Source organism: Conger conger, chromosome 10 (assembly GCF_963514075.1).
Source record: "Conger conger chromosome 10, fConCon1.1, whole genome shotgun sequence".
NCBI classification, from domain to species: domain Eukaryota; kingdom Metazoa; phylum Chordata; class Actinopteri; order Anguilliformes; family Congridae; genus Conger; species Conger conger.
The window spans coordinates 10,150,876-10,172,275 of NC_083769.1; the positions used below are offsets into that span (position 1 = coordinate 10,150,876).

Below are 21,400 nucleotides of genomic sequence, written 5' to 3' on the forward strand. Positions count from 1 at the left end.
ACACCAGATACACACACAGACGTGCGCACACACCACACACACACACACACTTGTACGCACACACACACACACACATGTACGCACACATGTACGCACACACAGACATGCACACACACACACCACACACACACACAGACGTGCACACATGCACCACACACACACAGACTTGCACACATACACACACAGATGTGCACCCACCACAGATACACACAGACGCACACACCCACACACACACACACACACACACACACACACACCAACACCTGCACACACCAGTGTAGAGGCCTTGGCTGCAATTTCAGTATCAGTGTTTGGATCATTTCCCCATTGTCTCGCCTCACCACTTGTGAAAGCCTCACAGGCTGCAGGTTTCTCAGATAAAAGGCGTACTGTGGAGAAACCGCAGTTATATAACAATCGTACCATTCTCCTCTGCCAAATGGATACGGCTTTTTTCTGTTTTAGTGGCCCGAAAATTGGCTTCTGCGCTTTGTTCCTCCTTTTCTCCCCAGCTGTCTGTGCCTGTTCTTCAGGTGGAAAGATTGAGAGGCCCAAGTTCTGCCCCAAACATCCATTATCTCCCACTGAGCCCGGCCGCGCAACTTAGCACAGCAGCAATTTCCAATTACGTGTTTTTTTTTGCCGTTTTATGCGTTTGTTTTCTCTTTTCTTTCTTTCTTTCTTTCTTTATTTGGTTTAAGCCGGGGAACACCGTGGCTAGGCTAGGCTGCTCCCCCCCCTGCTCCCCCCCCCCTCCCCCCCTTATCACTGGGCAGATAATGGGCAGCCCATGGAAGTTGGACTCCTGTGTTTACGGCCATATTAGTTCCAGAACTTTCCCGACCACGTAGGAAAGCCGAATTGGCTATTTTCAGCGTGGTGCCAGAGTAATTTTCCTCCGACCCACACTTCCAGCCAAGGGACCCGGAGAAGAAGCCTCGGAACGCGACTTCACAAGTCGAGATAGTTAGCACTCCCCCTGGGCTGAGGGAAATTGATCTGTTCTAGCACTGTGTGGCTGCCGTTATTGCGCGAGAACACTCATAAATAAGAAGAAAGGGACCGTTCGGTATCAGACATAGGCATCTGGAGAATAAACATTTTTTGGTGAGCAAAATGTTATGAGGTAAAAAAAAAAAAAAAAAACCTAGACACAAACAGCAACTCAATTTGCAATTTCAGAATGTATATTTAAATGGCCTCACATTTAAGTTTATGCGCGCACAACACCGCATGCGGAAATTGTATCTCGCTGTTATTTATTTAAAGCAAATCAAAAACGTTTGGCGCGTTGGTCCTCCTCCGTTTGCCATTCGCCTTTTAGCGACGCATCAAGTGTTTTTGATTTCTGTGTCGCACCGTTCCCCGGGCGAAGCCTTCTCGATTCGCGCGCCTCTGTGTCTCGCCTGACGAACGGCCGGAGACGGCAGGACGATTTATAGACCGACTAGGAAGCCGTCAGTCTCTCACGAGCGTCTTCGCCAGACTCAATTACATAGGCAGATAATCGGATTGCGGAAACAGGCCCCAGACAGACCCAAACGCTCGCCTTCCTTTCGCGGGAGGCTGAGGAAGAATAGTCACTGCGAGCAAGCCTTACACTATTAGTTGATATTAAAATGAAGGTGATGTATTGGAGCTTGTCACATATATGAGTTTTTGGAAGATGCCGGTCTGTATGAATATAGTTCCCGGGTTTTATTTAATTGAATTCCGCCCCTGCGCTGGAGTCCGCTCGCATAGCGTGACGGCTTCCTCTCCCTAAATCCCTGAGGGAGATTCTAATGTAATTCTCACCTTAACAAACCCGGCGAAGGAATAACAAATGATCGCGGATGAAGGATTTTATGGATGAGGCCCATCTCGTCTGCCGATGGGAACGCGCGATAGGGAGGGTGAGAAAGAGTGAGAGAAAGAGAAAGGGTAAGAAGCGAGAGAGAGAGCATTTTCAGCGTATAAATTATGAGGGCTATCTGCACAAAAGCACAAAAGCCTCATGAGGTTTTGCCACCTGAGAATATTTAGATGCCCGAACCCCCACCACCACCAACAGCCCACCCACCCACCTAATACCACTCCCACAGTCCCTACAGTGTGGTTTTGTGGTTATGAACTTCACAGGGGCCAATGGTGAAAGCTTCATTAAGCTAATTACCTAAAATAAGTTAACATGTAACTCCAAGGTGCAACACTTCTGGGGAATGTGTGTGGAGCATGTTTTTTCTGTAGTTTTTCCAGGTATACTGGTTTTCATTCCGACCACAATCTCAATCCCAGAACTTTAAGAAGCAGTTATTTTTTCTTAATTATGTGCTTCTTATGTTCAGAGTGACTATTTACCCTCTTAAGTCAGACATACAGTGGCTATTCTCCTGTTCATATTGTGCGTATTGTGCTATATTGCAAGCAATTGCCTAAAAAGGCAACTGATCAAACTGATTTTACTGATCAAATGAAAGAGTGTGGTGAATCAATTGGCTCCCAATTGGTGCAATTCTTGACATCTGGCCACAATAAATACCACCTGGAAGATAATACAGAATTCAAAAGCAAATGATAACGAGCCAAACCTGTGTGTCGGCACATTTAAAGGAATAAATATTAAAGAAATTACACAGATGCGTCCAGCAAACTAATTACGAGTCTACTAATTAACCTCAGTCTATCATTTGATCGAAAAAGTTACCTCTTTGAAGTTACCTTCACCTCACAAACTTACTTCTTTATTGTTTGCAACAATAAGCACAGTAAGCACAATAGAAACATGGGAGTTTTATTCTTCATGGCATGTCTAGCCATGTCTGGCAAAATGTGGCTTAAGAGGGTAAATAATCCCTCTGAACATGAAAAGCACATAATTAAGAAGAATTAATAGCTTGTTAAAGTTTGGGATTGCAAACAAAAACCAGTACACCGGGGGCCTGAGATGGTGCAGGTGACTAGGTGTAATTACCAATTATTCACTCCATGGAAACAGGTGGTCTGAGTAGGAAATGTTCTCACCTTTAAACTGCAATTTTCAAGTTCGCATCGTCAGTGAAATAATGTGTGAGAACTTATGTAGGAATAGCATTTAATGCATTCTGTAAATCTATGCTTATACTTACAGCTGTATCTGATTTTGTAACAAGTTTAGTCACACCCAGCTCGAAACGTGATTGGGATGAAAAACCAGGAAGTGTGACATTGAGTAAGGCAGTGCTATTCACAGTGCAGACATTTGCTCTTACCGTGCGCTACACCACCTGATTTCACGAATTATTTTACCTGCTTGGTTCAGATAATAAGCAAATTTGTTAAATCAGGTGGTGTAATGCACAAGTGAAGCAAATGCCAGCACTATGGACACTATTCCACTATGTGGAATTGAGTAGCACTGGAGTAAGGTGATCCCAAGTGTGACATGGCTGTAGGCTAGAATAAAAAGATGAATTCCAAAGCGGAGATGGAATTATGGACACTATTTTGACCCTGCTGCACCACCAAGGGACGAGGAACAGGCATGAATGTACGTGGATCGCATTGAGATGTGGTCTGAGGAGATCCACGGTGACTTCGATAGAGGTCCTCAATGGTGAGTGATTAGTGTTGACGCACAAGTAATCAGGAAGAATGGAGAAGCTGCTTTACACTTTATGGGTTTTTTTGTTTTTGTTTCTACAGTTCAGAACTAACTAGCTAGTGCAGTTTTGACCCTCATCATAGTGAGGATAATAAATGGACTCAATATACCGTTATATCACGCTTCTATCCAAAGTACTTCACAATTAATAGCTCTTGTTCACCCATACGCTGGTAAAAGGCTCCCATGCAAGCCACCAATCAACTTCTTGGGAGCAATTGGGTCTTGTTCAAGGCCACGCCCAGGGTCTGTGACGATCAAGCAGTGCAGAGCAACTGGCATCAGCGTAGTCTGTGACTCATGCCCGCACTGCCCACCAGCTCAGACCAGGGGCCTCATTCATAAACGTTGCGTAGGCACAAAATAATGCGTACGCCACTTTCTAAGCAAACTTTGGCATTTATAAAAAACGAACTTGACGGGAAAATGTGCGGTCCTCCACGGAAACTCTGACCCACGCGTGCGCACATTAACTGGAGAAATGAGAAACTGCGACTCCGATGGCAATGGGATGAAACGCGAGAAATGGTGTGAAATTGATACCGCTGTGTAAAATAAATCAAAATATTACCTCTCACGTATCATATATGAAGAGTTAATTTGCAAAAACGGATAAAAGCCTCTCTTACAACGAATAAACAAACAGCTGTTTGATTGATGCTCCCTGGAGTGCCCAAAAAAATATGATTTAGGATGATAAATATAAACTGAGATCATATATAGACAAATTGTTAAACAATACTTCATGTTATTAAATGTATTCTCATAAATAATACGGTGAACAGTCGGACAAATTACGCTGCACTGATGCCGTTTACAATGCGTCAGTCGGGCAGATACGAGTGCATAGTTTCATATATTGTTATCATAGTCATATATTATGTTTTATAATGTGTTTATTGTTATGGATTTTTGTTTGTTTCATCTCTGTTTTCAATGGTGCTAGACAAATAACGTGTATTATTATTATTATTATTATTATTATTATTATTATTATTATTATTATTATTATCATCGTCATCATCACATTCGTTGTGCAGAACTGTTCGTCATTTACACTCAATCAGGATAATTCCCACACCTGTAGCTTTTCAGAGGCAATCAAATGGCTGAAATCCCTTTTCTTGGCCTTCTTTTCAGCGTTTGCCATTGTCGTCTTCGTGAAATGCATATTCATTAGGGGTGGTTCACTGCCTATTTATAGGCAACTGTGGGCGGGACATGAATCTGGCAAAGGTGCGCCACATTTAGAGTTGATTGTGATTTATAAAGGAAAACTGGCATGGGACGTGCGTGTTTTATAAATCAGAATATTTTTGTGCGTACGCACGTCCTGGGTTTCATGCGTATGCAACCTTTTGATGTGAATCCTACGCACAGTTTTATAAATGAGGCCCCAGGTCTGTGGTGACTTGCTGCCCAGTAATATGGAGAGTTGATAACTTCAGGGTTTTCCCAAGCAATGCCTAGGATCACAACCTATGCAGAAGCCATTCAACCATTTTTGTGCATTTTGCTGTCCAATTTGACTAGGAAAAATGTGACTCGACACAGCGAAGGGCGGATCATTGCGCAGTTCTCAGTGTTACAGAATGCTGAAAACTGTGTAATCAATTGGTCAAAAATTAGATGAGTGCAGAATCTGGAATCTTGAAATACTATCATTCAGCTACAACTCCATTACGCATGAAAATGTGCAAATATGAAATAAATGTAATGTAAAAATATTAAGTCACTTTCCCTGTCTGTCCTCCACATTCTTCTTTGTTGGTGGAGCGGCTGTAGTCTACTCAAAGTAATGCAAATGAAGAGGTGATAACATTGTCACAGCCCTTGACTTGCTGCATTAACACCAAATTCAATTTTGTCCGCCACAAAAGTATTCGGTTTGCATATGCACCCGACCATCAACCAAATACAGATAAAACGTGGCTTTATCTAAACTCAAGAGGTAGGCTAATGGATCTGCTTCTGTATGCTAGAAGATGGTATGGTTTGAAGATCACTAGCTCTGCGCTGCAATGGTATAATAGGTATAATATAGCTAGCAAACGATGTTAACGTTTAATAAAAGGTGTGCACATATGTGAAAAGTGCATGTTGTTACCCTGTGTGGGCTTTTAGTGGCCCAGCCGCTATTGAAAGTTTGTCTGTGTTTGAAATCTGAACTGCTTGATCATGTGTTTTCTGCTAATAAAACCATTGAGCATTGAATTCCTGGTCTGTCAGTTTGATGATGGAACCCCGCCGTGCTACAGTGTTCTTAAACCAGTGCGCTGCTGCTGGAAGAAAATCCAGTTGCTGAGTTTCTCTTTTAGAAAATAGTTTTACAGTATATCATTTCATAATATGTATTGTAGATTGCTAAGGGCGCAGGCATTGATGCTATAATGCTGGACAAATGTATCACTAATAGGAGGATAAAAAAATACGCTCCATTTGTAGTATTACGCCACATAAGTCTTCAACCTCTCACTGAACGCTCATGCGTACATTTTACAGCTTGTTGACACCATCAGTCCTGCCACCGACGACTCGGACCTCTTCACAGCAGTGGCTGATGGGCCAGTTCTTACACCTACTGTACGTCACTTCTAGGTGAGAATCTGTGACAAACCCCCGCAAAGGTTTGAAGACATTTCTGAAAACCACTTCTGCCAGACGTGTATTTTAACAAGCCATATCTCCAAAACTGATCGAAAAGTAATAAAATGATACTTCATTTTGTAGTTCTGATCTTCTTGTTTCGCATCAAATAAGAAAAGCACTATGATGCCTCATGTACAGTGTTGCATGACAAATGCAAAATTATGCATTCAATGTTGATTTGTCTGTATTTCGGTTTTTAAGTGTTTATGGCTGTCTTAATACTGCACTGTGTATCCAGGGTATTGTATTCATTCTTTTCCTTACACCTGTCTAATGAGGAGAATTACAAACACAACTTGTACAATCATTATATCATTTTAATTATGACTGTTAAAATGAAGCATTCATGAACTGCATTCGTTATCTCCTCCCAAGCAAATTTAACATCACTGCTCTTGGCAAGTTGCTAGGCACCATAGACTCTACCACAACATCTCTGCTTTGGCACACTTTCTTGTTTTATAGTAAAACTTGTTATAATCTAAAACGTAACATTTTTAATTTTCAATGATTAAAAAAAATATATATTAGTTGTGATCTGTAAAGGGTTTAACTCCTAATTCCACTGCATAGGCAAAATAAAGATGAATAAATCTGTGCTCATCCATTTTGCTCTCATGGTAGAGTGACAGATGAACAACAAGGCATGTTATTGTTTTGTCTGGAGGGTATACTCTTCAGGAGCCTAGGTTCATTTGTGGGTCATGCTCTACGCATAGTCTGGCTGTAGGCTATACATTCAAAATGGAGGAGCCAAGAACAATTATAACTCCTCATGAGTGTCATTTGGAAATGTATGTTCTGTGCCATCGGATGCTATATAATAACCACGGAGATAACCTTGGCTGCAATGTATGCAGGCAGCGACTGCCCTTCTAACCTTCTAAAGGCTGACACTTTGTTCCTCCTCCAAATGAGAACTCAGAGGAGTTTAGTTCAAGTAAGCCATGCCTTTGTACATTAATGATGGGCTGTGATAGAATTGGGTTGCAGCACGCCCACTGATAAGTTCTGCCCATTTTCTCCCATCCGGTCAGAAAAATGCCAAGATTCAGTAGCCACACCCAATGTGCTGCACTACTGACTGAGTCCAAAGTCCTATTAGTCATTATGGGATGGTAGGCCAGGAAAGCCAGGATGTTCACATCTGGAATTCTACAGGAGGAAAGAATATGGCACCACTAATAGATGGAAAATGATTTTTTTAACCCCTAATGCAGGGTTCACCAACCCTGTTCCTGGAGATCTACTGTCCTGTTGGTTTTCACTCCAACCTTAGCAAAGCCCACCCTCATTCAACAGCTAAAGATCCCGTTGAGCTGCTATTTAGGTGTAGAATTTGGGTTGTAATGAACCTACAGGACGGTAGATCTCCAGGTGACCACTGATCTAGCGCGAGTAGATTCCTTTCAGATCTGTTGACTGAAATTATGATCCTTCCCACATCAATAGGTAACTACTCAATCTGCGGACAGTGGTGCTATTATCCTGAAAGACTATCATTCTCTGCAGGGAATAAATTATTTCATTGGTTTTAAGATAAACACTCCTTGACAACTGGAAAATACCTGTAATTATAGCACATCAAAAGCCAGCAGCCACAGTTTGCTTAATTTAGCCCTTATTAGTTTACACTTAGGGATTATTAGTCTGTGCTGGTAGTGTGCTCATCTCTGGCTTCAGTACAAAATTAACTACAGTCGGTTGCAGAGGGAAGGTGGCCGTTTACATGTAAATACGTCAATTTCCCCACAACTCTCTCAGGCCCTGCTCCTGTTATGCTGTGCTATGTTATGTTGGGGTGAGGGCTTTGCAATTGTTTCGGCAAATTCAAATTCTGCTGTCTCCTTCATTTTGGGTGAGTCAGATCACTTGTGGGAAAGAGAAATAAACTAAATTTTCAAATTTTGCTTGGCAAACAGGAAAAAAAGGCTCATTTTTAAACATGATCTGGAATTCCTTTCTCCTGGAAGGTGTTTTGAGACATCTACAGAATAAGCCTGTCTGCGCAGAAAGTTTTTCTTTTTAAAGAATTCGCATCAAGAATGAGGTTTTACCTTGTGCCTTCTGTTATGAATTGCCGGCAGGAAAATGAAGAGAAAGAAAAATGGCATTACCTCTCCAGGATTAGAAGAAAGGCAGAGGAGAGAGAAATTCCTTTCTGAATTACTAATTTATGCTTCTTTTCAAACACCGCTTTTCGTTGCAAAGCTGACCAAACGAACCCCCCCCCCCCCATCCCCCATCCCCCATTCAGTGCCTGTCCCCTGTCCCTATTGTTTTATTGATCGGCCCCAAATGCACTCAAGTTAATATTCCCAGCATGGAGGGGAGTACCCTTCCTTTGGTATCTCTTTCTCGCTGTGTTATGTGAGGAAGAGGATGAGGGGGTGGGGGGAGTTCCCAGCTCTCAGACACCAGGGAGAAAAAGGTATACCTAGTTTCACTCCCCCCCCCCCCCCCCCCCCCCTCCCTGATCACTTAAAAAATGAAAGGTTGCAACCTTTTTGGGAAAGTCGGATCTGGCTTCTCATTCCCCCAATCCCGCCGGGACCCCCCGCTCCTCTCTCCGGGCATTGGCGGCCGACCGGACCGGCATACACGTGTAGAGAGGGAGGGAGGTCAGCAGGGACGCCGGAAGGCTGCGATTACATGCTCTACGGGACACGTCGGCCATTTGCATTTTAATTGAGGATGGCGGGCGGGAGGAGGTCGGATGCTCAAAATGGCCGCCCGTGGCACAAGGGCGGTAAACGGGCGACGCGCGCTTGAGCACAGCACCGCTCTGCGCACTTAACAAGCGCGATGATATTTACAGAGTAATGCGGAGCGCAGCCGGTTCGCATAGTGTAATACCCTCAGGGGAATGTGTCACCGCGAGGAACTTCATGGACTGAGATACCAGATAGGTTTGAAAAGGTGAGGATTACAATTAAGTTGGTGAATTGCATTAATGAGTACAACTTTAAGTAAGAAAGTAGACCAGCAAGTTCAAACTGTTGTTGACCAAATATATGACCAGCAAATTAATTGTTTTTGACCTCACTTGGGTCAAATAGGTAATTGTTTTTGATTTCAAATGCTTTTCTATGTTTTTCTGAACTTGTCTGGTATTTTGGAACCTAGGAAATCTTTCTCAAAAAAAGTGCAAACCCTGCCTTCTGTTCCTCAATTGCACAAGGCAAGATCACTCAAGCACAGAAAAGTACTTCAATCCAAAACAGTTTAAATCTGTAATTAACCCAGGTCTGATTACCAGGGCGCATTAACAGGTATTAGTGGGTATTACATTCAAGCTTCGAGTAGAATTCTTCTCCCATTGCAATCAATGTATTCTTCTGCCCTTATTGTTGTCTACTGCTGTTATGGCAGCGTATTCATTACACATTGTCACATTCTCCACTTTGTCATTAGTTTCCATTCCATTTGTGGCAGTACTCTGCAAGCTTTACACAAACAAAAACAAGTGTAACCCACTGTAGTGTGTGATGCAAACAAATACTGGAATCCCTTCAGGGCATTTAAATAATCCCACAATCCTGAGTAATACGGCGACCATCTTGTTGTGTTTAGGGAACTGTGTTTGTGACTGCAAAGTTTTTGGCTCAAATCCCAGATAAAGCCCTGCTGTTAAGAATGATACTTACTTTGGCTAAGTAAATATGTGAAAATATGTTTGGGCAATATGTAAAAACTAATGTGAGCTTTGGAAAAGCATGACTGCCCTGCTGTAAAATCCAGCTATGCCAGCTTGACCATCTTGAAAATTGAGCTGGTTAACCTGGTCTAGCTGGGTATAAGCCAGCTAGTGCTGGTACCTGATTTCAAAACATAGCTGGTCAAGCCATGTCGAGGTGGGAGCTTGTCTGAAGTGGTCATCCAGCTACCAGCTGTTTCAAAACATAGCTTGAGCTGGTCAAACCATGCCAAGCTCGGAGCTGATCTGAACCAGTCAACCAGCTACCGGCTGTTTGAAAACCTAGCTTGAGCTGTTTTTTTCAGCAGGGTATTACTGTTGTAGTACATGCTCAGAAGAAGCATTGGACTGTTATTATATGCAACTTGAATATCTTAGCACTTGAATTTCCATTGGAAAAGTACTTGCAGTGAGCAGACCTGTACACCAGCTTGTTAATGCAAATATTTAATCAATCAATCATATGGCAGCAACTGAGTGCATAAAACCATGCGGGCATGGTCAAGAGGTTCAAATGTTTTTCAGAAAAAATGTGATCAAAGTGACTTTGACCGTGGAATGATTGTTGGTGCCGGACAGGGTAGTTTGAGTATTTCAGAAACTGCTGATCTCCGGGGATTTTCTTACACAACAGTCTCTAGAGTTTGCAGAGAATAGTGGAAAAAAACATCCAGTGGGCAGCTGTTCTGCAGGCAAAAATAGTGTTAATGAGAGGTCAGAGGAGAAGGGCTAGACTGCTCAACACTGACAGGTAGGTGACAGTAATGTAAATATCCACACAACAGTGGTATGTAGAAGAGCATCTCTGAATACACAATGCATCAAACCTCTAAGTGGATAGGCTACAGCAGCAGAAAACGAATAAGTCTAAAAGTCTAAGATACCAAAAAGTGCTTTGAGTGTATATCATTGGTTCAAATAAAGTATGCTCTTATATTTACACAAGGGTGGTGGAGAGATTTACTTGTGCACCTGTTTCCCAGAAAAGTGGCCTCACATGAGTTGATTAAGCCCTCCCAAGGCTGAAACGTTCAGATGATAATGGACTTTATTTGAAGCAGGCAAGGCATGGAGTAAGTTTCTAAATGGTTCCATTTGCCTTCAGGTGCATTTAGACCAGTTAATTCCCATTTCCTCAAATGTGACGTGTTTAAAAACCTTAAAGGTACAATAGGTAAGAATTTTCCCTTATCATTGGAAAAGGCTCACTGACATGTTAACCCTCTGCCTGTGTTTATAGTCCTTAAGTTCAGGTTTAAAAATATACAGTTGATGGCCCAACTCTGTACCAAAACATTGTACAACTGTACACTAATTCAAGTTCATTGGTTGAAAATCAGTTCTAATTGCCACAGCCAATGGCGTTTCAACGTCAGCGTGTTTACAGAGACGGGGGAGGGATAAACATTGTTGTGGTTTGTAGGTGTTTGTTGCTGCTATTCCTCTCCTGACCGTTGAAATTACCTATCCTACCTTTTAAGGTCTAGCTTTTTTGTAAAGTCAACCAAATGAGATCTTTATGCACACTATATTCATTTCAGTTTGAATTGTCTCACAGAATTGTGACACTAAAATATGACAGAAAATTTAAATTGACTGTCGCCAGCTGTTCACGCCGACTCATTTTGGGATCCTCAAATCTTCAATCTCCCTTTCACTTCTGTAGTTTCACAACCTTTGTTTCAGCGAGTCTTTGATAAGAACGCTTTATTTTCCCTTGTCAGGTAGCTCATCCGTCCCATTATTTTGCCAGCCTTTGGTGTCGGCGCAGTTCAAATCTGCAGCCGACACACAGGTGAATCCTGTGCTTTATAAGGTGCAAGACATTGAAGGCAAGAGAAGAAACCAAGGTGCACTGCAAATCTGGAAACGTGTCTGCAGACACACTGCATGTACTAACTGCCGCACAGAATTAGGTAGGCACAGAGGGATTTTTTTACTGTAGTTCTTTTGAGTGTGAAGATGGGAAACCCTTCATGGGCAGGGCTGAGAAATCCGTCAGCGTTCAGATCTCAGATGAGATATTGTCATCTCACCAACAGGCCCTGCCCAACCCCCAGCAAACTTACATAGACTCACCTGTACATGCATACACACATACACGCATGCACAAAAATACACACACATTTACACAGGTACATGCATACGCACATGCACACACCTTCACACAGGTACATGCATACACATACACACACATGTGCACATGCATACACACACAGACATACACACATTCACACAGGTATATTCACGCATACACACGCGCACACAGTTACATGCATACACACAGGTATATGCATGCACACACACACACAGGTACATGCATACACACGTGTGCACATGCATGCACACACACACACACACACACACACACACACACACGTGTGCACATGCATACACATAAACAGACATACACACACATTCACACAGGTATATGCACACGCACGCACACACACACAGGTACATGCATACACGCGGGCGTACATGCATGCACACCCACACACACACACACACACACACACACTCCTCGCCTCTCCTCTAATGAAAATGAATCTGCTGTCACCTTTGGGAGCAGACGTGCTGCAGCTGCAGCGGAGGCTTCTGAAAGGGCCAAACGGCTTTGTGTTTGGCTCCGTCTCCGAGGGAAGTCCCATTTGGAGGGCCCCGGAGACGCGGTGAGATGGGATATAAACTAAAATGGTGTGTGTGTGTGTGTGTGCGCTTGTGTGTCCGTGTGTGTTGGGGCAGAGGGCAGAGGGGAGAGGGGGGAGGGGGGAATCAATTTCCTCAGTTTGGACTCCGGGCACAGTGTCCGTCCGGCAGGAGTTCATAGTGTAGAAGGCCGTTGGTCCTGCTCCATCACGTTGACGTCTCATGAAAAACTGTTTCTGCCAGCTGTTTTAAGTTATTGTCAGCCTGCTTCTGATGTGAAAAGTTGCCATCCATCCAGACTCGTCAGGCCTGACTGGAGCTGCTGCAGCCCAAAGCGAAGGCTCGTTCGCTGCCTCCCTAGACTCCCATCAGGACCCCCCAACCCCCAAACTAGACATTAAAGGGGACGCTTTTTGGCCCTGTCTCTCAGAAGAAGGTCCCCAGGCTCACCCTTCCTTTCCCTAAATAAATCAGCATGAGGCTGGGAGCTCAGACCGTTCTTAGTATCACTCTTCTTTTAATAATAATAAAGGAAATGCGGACTAAATCGGTGGACTACTGCTAATACTACGGTGTTGAAATATTTGCATTTACAAGCTGGTGTACAGGTGAGCATGAACACTGCTTGAGGGCACAGGCATCGCAGGCTTCCATGGGCACACAGCTCATTAAATAATAAATAATGTGAATTGGCTGAACTGTGTGTTATAGTGAGACTAGAGTGAATTATGAACATCTGTTTGAGAACAGCCTTCTTCTCAAAGTACTACCCAAAACATGTTCATATTGTGAGAAACGGTATGAAATGCTGATGCATAATATATATATATATATATGTAGTGTTAAAATTGAGAGTAATGGCAGTGGTTAAAAACCATGTCTAAAAATTCAAATTCCAACTGTCACCACTCTGGAAACTGAACATTCCACCATTCTATCCAATGGGACTTTTTCCCCTGGAAAACCTTACATCGGAATATAAAAAAGCTGTGAAACAAATACACCATTCTGGATCATGCCGGATGTTTTCCATTTGGTTTGGTGTCGATAGGTCGGAGTAAGCCGTAAAAAAAAAAAGCAGAATAATAAACTTTGAATGACTGTAGTGTGTATGGCCGGTGTATTCAAGAGGATTCTTACAAAGACAACGAGAGCTGCTGTGCAGTTTTACTGCTTGAATTGCAGTGCATTTTAATATTGAGATGTAAAATCTAAAATGATTCTGAATTAGGGGATCGTTATTGTTAATATTTTAAGTGTGTACAGGTACAGATTGTGCTCTCCTATTGGCCGTGTGTTAAAGTAGAGGTTCAGTGACTATTCACACTCAAACAGGAAGAGGGCAGGACAATCTTGGTTAAAAAAAATAAAAACACCTTTGTTAGTTTGACCTTTCATGCCAAGAACATGCAGCCATCAAGTGCCAAAATGAATCAAATTAAACAGCAATCGGAGAAAAGGGTATCAAGGCATGTTAGGTTTTGTTCCATTTTGTTTGTTTTAGAATAATATAATAACTCTTAATATGTAATGACTCTTGCAGAGTGTATACAATATAAGTCAAAGAAGGATAAAAAATGCGCTCTAAAAGAATAACATTTACTCTAAAAGAGGTGATTTCACACAGAACATAGGTTGGCTACAGGCTCCAAAAGATGTAACGGTGTGAATAAAAAAGTAAAGCGATACAGGCCATTATATTGCTGCTTAGATTAATACAAGACAAACAGTTTTAGGGTTTCTTTGCTGTATAAACAAAGCAGTGTCAAACACTGACCAAGGCCCTGACTAAGCCACAGGCAATGAGACGTACAGTATAAGGAATGGGTAAAATAGTTATATTCTGTGTGAGGACAAGGTGTAAATAGAAATGGCGTTGTGACAAAAGCACAAAATTAAATGGGATGCATTTATATAGCACATTTATCCAAAGCGCTGTACAATTAATGCTTCGTATTCACCCGTTCACACATCAATGGCAATTGGCTGTCATGCAAGGCACCAACCAGCTGGTCAGGAGCATTTGGGGGTTAGGCGGCTTGCTCAGGGACACTTCGACACACCCCAGGGCTGGGGATCGAACTGGAAACTCTTACCGCCTGAGCCGATGTCACCCCTAAAGGTAAACGCAAGCAAAAGGGTCATTTCCCCGCTGCGACTCTTCCCCGTGTTAGAGCATTTCACAAGCCAACTACAATGGGACTGAAGGGCGGAGCACTGTGCTACTGCCCTGGGCTGCTTCTCTCAGATGGATCTACAAGGGCTTTTTCCTGCCCCACCATATACAACGCAATGGGAGCAGCCCGTCACGTAGTGACTGAGGCACAGTACATGACTGGGACCCAGAACGTTGGTGGTTCAAGCCCCGGTGTAGCCGCGATAAGACCTGCACGGCTGTTGGGCCCTTGAGCAAGGCCCTTAACCCCACGTTGCTCCCCGGGCTCTGCACGGTGGCTGTCCACTGCTCCTAAATAACTAGGATGGGTCAAAGTTAGAGGACAAATTACCCCATGGGGTTCAATCGAGTATATTTTCTAATGCCATAATTTACAAAATGGCCTCATGCATTCATGACAACTGCATTATATACATCATAGAGTGTACCATTTTAAAATATAAATGCTGGAATAAAAGTTTTAGTACTTTGGCCTTGTTGCATTACTTTAGTGGTATGTGGGTTTATAACTGCCCCTTCAGCATAATCTTCATCTTCATTATTAGATAAACCTAATGTCAAACATCTTCCAATAGCATTTGGCATTGCTTTACCTGACTGTATTGTAGTGTGAGTTACTGTATTTATCACGGTGCAAAGTAGGTAGTACTGTATCTCATATTAAATATGTCTACATGGAACTTTGAGTGGCAGTTGACTTTCCCCTTTTAATCAGCGCAGATTACTCAGTCCTTTAGAATCGTAAAGGTTGGAATTTATATAGCGCCTTTATCCAAAGCACTGTACAATTGATGCTTCTCATTCACCCATTCATACACACCAATGGCAATTGGCTGTCAGGCAAGGCAGACGACTGCTCTTACCGCCTGAGCCAATGTTGACCCTATCAAAGAGAAAGACCTCCACTTGAAATGTGTGGGGTTGTAATAATAGTAATAATAATTCAATAATATCATAATTGGATTGTCACCAATTTTGTATAATGATTGTATTTACCATGGTACAAAATAGGTAGTATCCCATATTAAATGTGTGCATGCAGTAGCAGTAGGTTTTCGCCTTTAAATCAGTGTGGATTACTCAGTCCTTCGGAATAAAAGAGGAGTCTGGGTAGAGCATGCTAGACAGCCCCCAAAGTAGCAACTATTAATAAACAGCCCCTCCATTTTCTAGAGTCCCGGCCAGGGTTGCAACCTTTAATTAAGTATGCTGTTCTTATGACATTTGCTTTATTAATGGAAGCCGTGTCCTTCTCTTTCAATTAGTTTCATGCCAATCAGCTCTGAGCATTGGCCAGACTTGTTGATTGCTAATTGACTTTAGGCTATATCCAGTCTTTTCTTGTAATTCGGGGTGATTGATTGTTATAATTAATTTGCATCAGTAGGGAGATCATTAGTGCCCGTTCGCACCCCGCCATGCACAGAGACCATTTTACTATTTAATTAATTTTTTTTCATTCAAATATACTTCTGACCACTTTTTGCTGGATGTAAAATGGACTCCATAAATGTTTTTCCAGTAATACGATAATGGCCAGAAGTGAGAATTCTGAAAAGTGTTTCTCTTGTTTGGCAGTACAGTATGTACTGTGTTTATAGGAGCTGTTCAAAGTGTGCTGTTCGCACAGGTGCACACCTCAAATGATTTAAAAGAAGTGACAGGGTTCTTCCAGTCCATTTCTGCGCACACTTGAATGCGTTTTGCTTGAATTCAGGCTCATGATATTTTGTTTGAACTGTTTTCTGTATTTTTGGACTTGCTATAAAGACTGGAGGGGAAATAAAATAATAAAATAAAATAAATAAAATGTCCTTATTTTCCCTTTGCTGCACCACTGGATGGCCAAGCAGAGGAAGTGGGAGCAATCTATCCTGAACGTGGGCCAAATGAGAAATAATGACTTCTCTAAGAGGTACATTATTAAGCACAACTGGAAAGTGTTTAAAATGTATTAGCCCGCTTCATATGAAGCCAGTCGGTTCCCTGGTGGAAACAAAGTCACTGAAACAGTATTAATTTGTACCATAAACACAATCCTTCTATCAAACAATGGAAAATTAGGGCCGGAAGTATGGTAATGTACCCTACACTATAAAACAAAAGAAGACCACAAAGACAATTGGTAAATAAAATAATAATAATTGCATTTATCTAGCACTTTTCTCACCAGCCGGTAACTCAAAGCACTTTACAGTGATGAGGGGAAACTCACCTCAACCACCACCAATGTGTAGCAACCACCTGGGCGACGGAAGGGCCGCCATTTTGTGCCAGAATGCTCACCACACATCAGCTGAGCTGGAGAGGGAGAGAAACATTTTTTTTTTTGCCAATTCAATCAGAGGATAGTATGGTGACCGGTTGAAAGAGCCAGGTTGGGAATTTAGCCAGGACACCAGGGAACCCCCTGCTCGTTGTGAAGAGTGTCATGGGGTCATTAACGACCACGGCGAGTCAGGGCCTTGGTTTAATGTCTCATCCGGAAGATGGCGTCTCCTGCAGCACAGTGTCCCCATCAGCGCAATGGGGCATTGGCATTTATTTGATCAGAGTGACGCCCTACTGGCCTGCCCACACCACATCCAGCAGCAACTTCCCAGAAGGTCTCCCAGCCAAGTGCTAACCCAACCCCACTACTACTGTGTGTGTGAGGGGGGTGAAAAACACTTACTGAAAGTTGACAACCGCAGAGGAATTATTCTGAAATGTTTTTGTTTTTTTTAAACATTATCGATTTTAGTTTTCCCGGCATTACTGTGAAAATTTGCCCATTTTCTCAACCGCAGCCTTAAACAATAATTCCCCATAATCGACTCAAGGTGCAGAGGTGGGATTAGCGCTATTTTCGTCCTGCGCGAAACGGCCCATACCGCCGTCAAATAATTAGCAAGCGAGAGAATTCCATTAGCACGCTTCACGAGCGTCCCTCCCGTTAATTTCAGCTCTCCAACGCGCTCCAGTTCCCCCATTCCGCAAACTATCGCTTTTTTTAGATTTATCCTGGAGCCTGTCCAAGAATTCATCGGAGTTGTATACGTGCAAATAGCGGATTAATTACAAACAAATAAGAAGAGGGTGGGGGGTGGTGGGGGTTACGGACTGAAAAGCAGGCGGCGATAATGTTGGCAGAAACTCTGGGCTGTGTTCGTTCTGAAGTGATCTGAACAAGGACAGTCAGAATGCGCTGGCGTGCTGAGTAATTCAACCTTTACATCAGCTTCAAGTATCAACACTCCTGTTAACCCGCTACTCCAAATCACAATTGTTTCGGGGAATTGTAAATTGTATATCACTTTGACAGCAGCACTCACCCGACACCCGACGGCCTCCATTTTGTAAAAATGAGTTCAAATCGCACTAACCCCTTCGTGTGAAGAAGAGCCAGTTTCCATTAGGCGTTTAATATTATTTACAAGAGGCCGGCCCAGTTTAAGAGCCGGCCAGACGGCTGGCCCACCCACGTCGTAATAGTATATTTCCCTAGCCGCCGCCGCGCGGCTGTCTGGGCTGCTTTCACAATATTGAGAACATTGTTTTTGTCGTTCCCTTCAGGAGGCTTTGTGAGAGTTCTGTTTCATACGAGGGGAAAATGAGCCGTGAATGAATTTTACGTTGTGTTTTTATTTCATTTTCTGTCTGTAAAGGTGAGCGTGTCTCCTTTTTTTTTAAATGGAGGCTGCTCCAGTTGTTGCAGATACACACGCAGATTTAAAAAAAAAACGTTGAAATACTGGATGACTGTTGGTCAACTCCTCCTTGAGTTTCATTTGCTAATTCTTCAACATACGCTATCGTGTGTTGTCCCCCAGATGTGGACCGACCGAACAGCCAGATGCCCGTTCTGTGTGATACGTGTGAACGGTTTCCCCTGCGTATTCGTCACCGGTGGACATGATCCATTTTATCACGCAGATGTCCACTGGGTGTCCACTGTTGCACTGAGGACGTCCCAAGGTGAACAGAGTTTGGATTTCATTGAAAGCATTTTATTCCGTTGAGCGTCCCGATTCATTTGAGAGCGTAGATTACACGATGCGTGTTATTTCGAACGGCATCTGCTACACGGATGCAGGATAAAGGGCTTTGTAGTAAGAAGCAAATGTGTACATCACCCCCCCCAGAAGAGCATAATCAGCCAAGAGAAGCGTGGGCTGCAGCCAGATCACTACAATCCTCTGAGCCCCAGTGTTTAACTTGACCAGGGTATTAATCAGGGTATTAAAAAGAGCACCATATGTTTCCTGACTGGAGGTGTTCGGTGTTTGGATTTGCCGTGTCAACAGTTCCCTTCAAAAAGACACCGTCTCAGCAGTTCGGTCATCTTCAGGGTCACGAGGGAAGAGGCGAATCACTTTGAACGTCACAGAATATTTCTGTCTAATTCTGAAATCGATACGTCATGTTTCTGCGCCAATGCCGTGCTTTAGAGCAGGGATGGGCAAGGAGGGTCATATCTGTTTCTGGATTTCAGACTAACTTCTGTTCTTAATTATTTAATTAGCTCAATCATTTATGATCTGATCGGCGGCACGGATGGTGCAGTGGGTAGCACTGCCGCCTCACAGCAAGGAGGTCCTGGGTTCGAGTTATAATAACCCATACTAACCAGTCACAACTGTTATGTTATCCATATTTTTAGTAAATTTCTATTGCCTGCCTTTTTTATTTTAGTCCATTTGTATGTGTAGTCCTGTCTCTCTGCTACTACCTTTTTGCAGTCACTAGACTGAAGAGAGCAGTTACTATTGCGCAAAGTGGGGTATACCATTCTGATGAAACCCTTGTTCCCTGCGTCATGCTTTGATTAATATTTGTCACCCCGTGGGATGTAGTTGACATGCAGTCCAAACCCCAGGGCACATCACTGCACAAAGAACAAATATCTCAGCCAGATATGCCACTAAGTAGCCCACTGCTATTCTGTTTTATGCAAGCCCCTGGAAGCAAGCCTGTGGGATGAAGCTGTGGTAAACAACCCAAAACGATCCCGGCTTTTTAAGAAGTAGGACAATTTGGTAGCGTTGTTTTCTGTGTCACAATGATCTGCTGATCCTGTCGATACTCTATCTCCAAATGTAGGCTTTTGTTTAATGGACACTAAAAACACACCCTTAGATTTAGGCAGTGTGTTCGGTGTGTGGATTGGAGGAAATCTCTTTGGTTTAGAGCCGTTCCCTTCGTGTGGTTTACCTCGTCTCTCGAACCGGTCACTCGGGGACGCTTGTCACCTCTGTTCAGTGTCACTCTGAAATTCTGAGATCCTTTAAACTTTGCAGATATTCACTTCCGTGTTTTTAGTAGTGAGTGTTTTCCTACCACTACAACCAGAACATTCTGAAATGTCACTAAAGGGCATGACCAAACACTATGGTAATGAACATTTTTCCCGCTGAACTATCACTGGAAACTCCTGGTACCAACTTCATTTATTAACTGGTTTGTACACTTACTCCTCATTCGTTCCCCCATGTTTGTAGGCTGTTCCATTTTGTCATAGCAAAAGCCTATATGAAAAAATGCTTTTTAGGGTACATGCTTATGTAATCGCCTAAAAAATGTTTTGACTTACCGATGAATGTAGGGCGGCCTGTAGCGTAGTGGTTAAGGTACATGACTGGGACACGCAAGGTTGGTGATTTGAACCCCGGTGTAGCCACAATAAGATCCGCACAGCCATTGGGCCCTTGAGCAAGGCCCTTAACCCTGCATTGCTCCAGGAGAGGACTGTCTCCTGCTCAGTCTAATCAACTGTACGTCGCTCTGGATAAGAGCATCTGCTAAATGCCATTAATATAATGTAATGTACTGCACAAGCTGATTAGTGGCTAATACTTGTATTGCATACAGTATGTATACAGTTCTTTTTTATTATATTTCTTTGGGTTACATGTATAGGCAGTTCACATACCATAAATACTCACTGATTGCTAACTAACATGATATCACTGCCTGCCTGTAGGCCTACTGTATGTATATACAGCCTGTCTGACTTTGACATGGGTGTTTGCCTGAGATATACTGCTAGAATAAAACATTGCAAGAATAAACCTATTGGAGCGAAAGTGTAGTGTGCAGGAACTGGAACTTCCCGTTGTGAAAAATTGGAGAGGACAGAACGGTCTGGTGAGTTTTATTGTGTAAAATTATCTGTGTTAATACCTGTGTTGTGCACCCAATCAGATGAGTGGGAAACGCTTCTGTGTCCGTATCACCAGATATCTGGTTCCTCACTGAATGGAAGAGATACCGACATGAACCCAGCTACCTGATAGATTACTTTCCATGACAGTGCCCCTGACGGTGTAACAATATACGTTAGCAGCTCTCAAAGAGCTTTACAAGGTGACTAAACGCGTGGATCCCCCCCCCCCCCACCCTCTGTAAGCCAACAAAGATTTGTTTCAGTTATCGATTAACTGATATATTGCGGCCGGTCTTTAGCTCCCTCCACTTTTCCTGTGAAGGTGCTTGTCTGTTCACAAGAGCCCTGCGAGATTATGGTTATTTATATTCCAATTATAAGACATCCCTGCCGCCGTCTGTGAAATGCAGAATCATATCGGCTCCTGCGTTGGTTCTGCACTGAAACCGTTATCAGTGCCTC

General features: G+C 43.0%; 1 long non-coding RNA gene across 1 annotated transcript in view; it reads left to right on the forward strand.

Annotated features, from left to right (window-relative positions):
* Positions 1-3,112: 3,112 nt before the first annotated feature.
* Positions 3,113-21,400, forward strand: part of LOC133138150 (uncharacterized) — a 45,216-nt gene continuing 26,928 nt past the window's right edge. Inside the window, exons 1-2 of the long non-coding RNA XR_009709681.1 lie at positions 3,113-3,574; positions 6,125-6,220. This is a non-coding gene — a long non-coding RNA (uncharacterized LOC133138150). The remainder of the gene's footprint in view (positions 3,575-6,124; positions 6,221-21,400) is intronic.